Source organism: Anomaloglossus baeobatrachus, chromosome 3 (assembly GCF_048569485.1).
Source record: "Anomaloglossus baeobatrachus isolate aAnoBae1 chromosome 3, aAnoBae1.hap1, whole genome shotgun sequence".
Taxonomy (NCBI): Eukaryota; Metazoa; Chordata; class Amphibia; order Anura; family Aromobatidae; genus Anomaloglossus; species Anomaloglossus baeobatrachus.
The window spans coordinates 383,758,341-383,764,426 of NC_134355.1; the positions used below are offsets into that span (position 1 = coordinate 383,758,341).

Here is a 6,086-nt window from a genome sequence, read left to right on the forward strand (position 1 = left end):
TACCGGGAGACTCGGTCCACCGCAGCAAGAGACACTCTTTAAAAGAAAATGATATGCAGGATTTCCAAATTACAAGTATATTGTAGTAATGTAAAGTATCCAAAGTTAGTAGTAAAAAGGCTAACCTCTGTATGTTTATATCTATATATTATACACATATAAACCCATATACATATATACACACACACATATATATATATATATATATATATATATTTGCCTTATTCTGTCTGTCTGTCTGTCATGCTCCAAAATTGTGTCACCGTGACATGTCCTTACGGTGACACAAAGCTGATTGGCCGCTGGGTTCGCCATGGCCCCGCCCCCCCACACGGATTGGCCTCTCGCCCCGGCTGCGCCCCCACATGGATTGGCCAGCCGCTCGCCCAGGCTCTGCCCCCCCCCACAGATTGGACTCTCGCCCCGGCACCCTGCAGGCATTGGCAACTCGCCCACGCCACGCCCCGCCCCCCTCACGCAATAGACGTTAGCTCTCGCCCCACCCCCCCCGCATTGCCCGAACTGACACGGTCACGGAGCCACGAATCCCAGGTGAGTACTGTACTCCCCCCCCCTTTCCCCCCTCACCAACGGGAGCCCACATCAGCGTACGCCGCCGCCGTATGCTGGTGTTGGCTCCCGTGCGAGCGGGGGACGTGTTGCGCTGGTAACCATGCTTGCATAGTTACCAGTAAATCAAGGTCCTGCAGCGGCGGGACTTCCACACGCACAAACATAACAGCACACACACACGCATACACACACACGCATACACATCAGATCGCACTCACTCTCACACACACCTCACACACACCTCACACACACCTCACACACACCTCACACACACCTCACACACACCTCACACACACCTCACACACACCTCACACACACCTCACACACACCTCACACACACCTCACACACACCTCACACACACCTCACACACACCTCACACACACATCGCATCCACATACTCACAGCATCCGGCGATATCGCTTGCTTCTCGACCTCGATACTGTGCTGTTGTGATCTTCCAGGACCTGACGGAGGATCACATGGCCAGAGGCATGTGGTATGTCCGGATGTTGTGAGTATCAGCGCGTATGTGCGATATCGTCAGTGTCTGTGTGTGTGAGTGGATGCGATCGGGTGTGTGTGAGTGGATGCGATCGGGTGTGTGTGAGTGGATGCGATCGGGTGTGTGTGAGTGGATGCGATCGGGTGTGTGAGTGTCGGCAGAGGAGCACGGCGTGCTGGAGGAGGCTGGGAGCAGAGAGGCTGATCATGGGGAAGGCTGGGAGGAGAGAGGCTGATGATGGGGGAGGCTGGGAGGGGGAGGCTGATGCTGGGGGAGGCTGGGACGAGGGAGGCTAATGCTGGTGGAGGCTGATGCTTGGGGAGGCTGATGCTGGGGGAGACTGGGAGGGGAAGGCTGATGCTGAGGGAGGCTGGGAGGAAGGAGGCTGGGAGGAGAGAGGCTGATCCTGGGGAAGGCTGGGAACGGGAGGCTGATGCTGATGGAGGCTGGAAGGAGTGAGGCTGATGCTGGGGGAGGCTGGAAGGAAAGAGGCTGATGCTGGTGGAGGCTGATGCTTGGGGAGGCTGATGCTGGGGGAGACTGGGAGCGGAAGGCTGATGCTGAGGGAGGCTGGGAGGGGGAGGCTGGGAGGAAGGAGGCTGGGAGGAAGGAGGCTGGGAGGAGAGAGGCTGAACCTGGGGAAGGCTGGGAAGGGGAGGCTGATGCTGGGGGAGGCTGGAAGGAGAAAGGCTGATGCTGGTGGAGGCTGATGCTTGGGGAGGCTGATGCTGGGGGAGACTGGGAGCGGAAGGCTGATGCTGAGGGAGGCTGGGAGGAAGGAGGCTGGGAGGAGAGAGGCTGATCCTCGGGAAGGCTGGGAAGGGGAGGCTGATGCTGAGGGAAGCTGGAAGGAGAGAGGCTGATGCTGGGGGAGGCTGGAAGGAGAGAGGCTGAGGCTGGGAGGAGAGAGGCTGATGCTGGGGAAGGCTGATGCTGAGGGAGGCTGGGAGGGGAAAGCTGAGGCTGGGAGGACGGAGGCTGGGAGGAGAGAGGCTGATCCTGGGGAAGGCTGGGAGAGGGAGGCTGATGCTGGAGGAGGCTGGAAGGAAAGAGGCTGATGCTGGCGGAGGCTGATGCTGGGGGAGGCTGGAAGGAGAGAGTCTGATGCTGGTGGAGGCTGATGCTTGGGGAGGCTGGGAGAGGGAGGCTGATGCTGAGGGAGGCTGGGAGGAGGGAGGCTGGGAGAGGTAGGCTGAGAGAAGAGAAGCTGATGCTGGGGGAGGCTGATGCTGGGGGAGGCTGGGAGAGGGAGGCTGATGCTGGGGGAGGGTGGGAGGAGGGAGGCTGGGAGGAGAGAGGCTGATGCTGGGGAAGGCTGGGAGGAGAGAGGCTGATGCTGGGGACAGAGAGGAGAGGCTGATGCTGGGAGGAGAGAGGCTCATGCTAGGATGAGAGAGGCTGATGCTGGGAGGAGAGAGGCTGATGCTGGGAGGAGAGAGGCTGATGCTGGGAGGAGAGAGGCTGATGCTGGGGGCAGAGAAGCTGATGCTGGGGGCAGAGAAGCTGATGCTGGTGCAGCATGGGGGATGGAGCACGATGGGGGGTGCGCAGCATCGGGGATGGAGCACGATGGGGAGTTCACAGCATGGGGGATGGAGCACGTTTGGGAGTGCGCAGCATGGCGGGTGGAGCACGTTTGGGAGTGCGTAGCATGGGAGATGGAGCACGATAGGGGGTGCGCAGCATAGGGGATGGAGCACGATGGGGAGTGCGCTGCATGGGGGATGGAGCACGATGGGGAGTGCGCAGCATGGCGGATGGAGCACGTTTGGGAGTGCGCAGCATGGCGGATGGAGCACGTTTGGGAGTGCGCAGCATGGCGGATGGAGCACGTTTGGGAGTGCGCAGCATGGGAGATGGAGCACGATGGGGGGTGCGCAGCATAGGGGATGGAGCACGATGGGGAGTGCGCTGCATGGGGGATGGAGCACGATGGGGAGTGCGCTGCATGGGGGATGGAGCACGTTTGGGAGTGCGCACCTCCCCCCAAAACACACACACACACACGCACTGCACAACACACCACACACCACACACCACACACACACACACACTGGGAACCACAAACAACTGCCCTACACAGACACCCACACACACAGACAACGCTGCGCACACACAGCACCCAACACACAAACACCGCGGCACACACAAATATACGCACATACCGCACAACACACACATTGCACAAAACATACCTCCCCCCAAAACACACCACACACACACAAACCGCGCAACACACACACACAACGCTACAGACACACAGCGCTCCACAAACAAAGCAACACACGCAACACACATACAACACCGCTCTCACCCCCCGTCACACCCAGACAACACCCAGAACATGTACAGCCCCTACACAAACACTTGGTAACTACACACAACAACAACATCTATATATATATATATATATATATATATATATATATATATATAACAAAAATCATACATGAACTACACAATACGTAAATTCTAGAATACCCGATGCGTAGAATCGGGCCACCTTCTAGTATATATATATATATATATATATATATATATATATATATATATATATATATATATATATATATATATATATATATATATATATATATATATATATATATATATATATATACATACACATACTGTATATGTATATACATATACACACACATCATATACATACACACAGATAAACAGCAGCCCTGTCTAGATGGGTGCAAAACTCCCCCAAGGAAACTGTTAGTATCCTATTAGAGATGCAATATGTACGAATTAAAAAGGAGGCAGCACATCCAGAATAATTAAGAAATGAGGATCCTTTATTCAAAAACACAAGCTACATTTCAGCTCTGTCTATGGAGTCTGCTGGGTATCATAAATTAGACCTTAGGGAAGGACTTCTTTAGTAAAATCCGCCCGTTAGAGAAATCTAGTTCCCTGTTCAATATCCTCGTTGGCTAACCAAAGTGACCTGGGACTGCCCATTAACTTTAATGAGAACTGTGTAATGCGTCATTTCCCCTGTGGTGGGACTACAATAAAACTGAACCTTTGCAGCAAAGTACTACAACCTCTTTGATAAACATAAAAATGTTACTAAAATGTTCACCAGGTTCTATAAACTGGTGGTCAATTCTATAAAATGACGCTAGCTTTCGCAGGATTACACCCGCGGCTCCAGCTCAGACTGCTCCATTGCTCTTGGCCAGGATTGGAATTGATATTATTGGCTGTACATCTGTTGACAGACTGCAGCTGCCAATCACAGGCTTTAGAGATCCATTGACCAAAGAATGGGAAGTCATCACGGTCAGTCCTGCCGTGCTGGAGCCACCGGGAGTCATCCAGAGAAGTATAGCCCAAATATTAGTTCAGACAATGTAACTGCCAGTTCGAGAATTTTTAGTTATCAGAATTGAAATCTCCTCTGATTTTCTAAAAATTCATAGAATGTGCACTCTCATCGGCATCTTTAGTCCAGGCCATGGTTTCTGGCTCGACCTGGCCTCAGAAGTCGCTATGTGCCATGACATTATGATGCATATTGCCCAAGTGATGGCGCAGCAAGTCAGAATGTGTGTGATGGGGAAAGGTGAAGATGGGAGGACTGGACAGCGGGAGATGGCGTGTCCTGACATTCATCTATCTGATTTTGTTCACTATGTTACCCGCACTGGAAAGCGGGGGAAAAATTCCAGGTGTGTTATTTACCAGGTTCACTATATGGTAAAACTGGCTGGGCAGTATGATTTTCCAGGTCAGCACAAGAACGTAGATGCCAAACGTATATGGTTTGGTTTTTTTATATTTTAGTGTGGAAAAAAATGTGGACAATTTTTGCGTGTCACCATTTTCTGACACCTGTAAGTTTTCCATTTTTCAGGATCTGGGGCTGTGTGAGAATTTGTTTTTTTGCTTACTTACCCCCTAGCCCCCTCATTTACATATCTAATGTTTTTAATGTAAAAAAAAAAAAAAAAGTAAAATCCACGCTACAAATATGATTTTTACAGGAGTAAGTTTCCTATATGAAAGTACAAATTGTTTCATTTGAGATTTGGAGGTAACAGACTAAGTTTTCGAAAAGAAAAGTAGGTAATTTAAAGTAGAATATTTTTTTCTAATAGAAATTAGTTGTGCTTTACTACATAACCTTTATAAATCCCAATTGAGACCTACCACTATAAACAAAAATAGAACTCAGCCTAAAATCTGGGTACAAACACAAGCTAGCACATTTTATCATGAACACAAAGAAACACACTGAAACCTCTTTTAGGAAACAGCAAAAATGTAAAATAAAACTTCTGGTATATTACACCACTCACAAAAAGATAGGTATATTTGGCTGTCAGGGGAAATACCAGGAAGATCCTAAAATGCCCTGTAACTTTTTTAGGTGAACTTAGGCGGGCTTTGCACGTTGCGACATCGCAAGCCGATGCTGCGATGTCGCACGCGATAGTCCCCGCCCCTGTCGCAGGTACGATATCTTGTGATAGCTGGCGTAGCGATAATTATCGCTACGCCAGCTGCACATGCACTCACCTGCCCTACGACCGTCCCTCTGGCCGGCGACCCGCCTCCTTCCTAAGGCGGCCAATGGCGGCGGAGGGGCGGAGATGAGCAGGATGTAAACATCCCGCCCACCTTCTTCCTTCCGTATAGCCGCTAGCGGCAGGTAAGGAGATGTTCCTCGTTCCTGCGGCTTCACACACAGCGATGTGTGCTGCCGCAGGAACGAGGAACTAGATCGTACCTGTCGCGGCACCGGCATTATGGAAATGTCGGAGCCTGCACCGATGATACGATAACGACGCTTTTGCGCTCGTTCATCGTATCATCTAGGATTTACACACTACGACATCGCAAGTGACGCCGGATGTGCGTCACTTTCGATTTGACCCCACCGACATCACACCTGCGATGTCGTAGTGTGCAAAGCCGCCCTTAGTCTGATCTTCTCTAAACTCTTCAATGCACATGTCCAACTGTTCAATGGACAGCACGGTGGCTCAGTGG

At 51.3% G+C, this 6,086-nt stretch overlaps 1 protein-coding gene across 3 annotated transcripts in view; it reads right to left on the minus strand.

Annotated features, from left to right (window-relative positions):
* Positions 1–6,086, minus strand: part of SENP6 (SUMO specific peptidase 6) — a 213,981-nt gene that overhangs the window by 128,429 nt on the left and 79,466 nt on the right. The window lies entirely within an intron of this gene.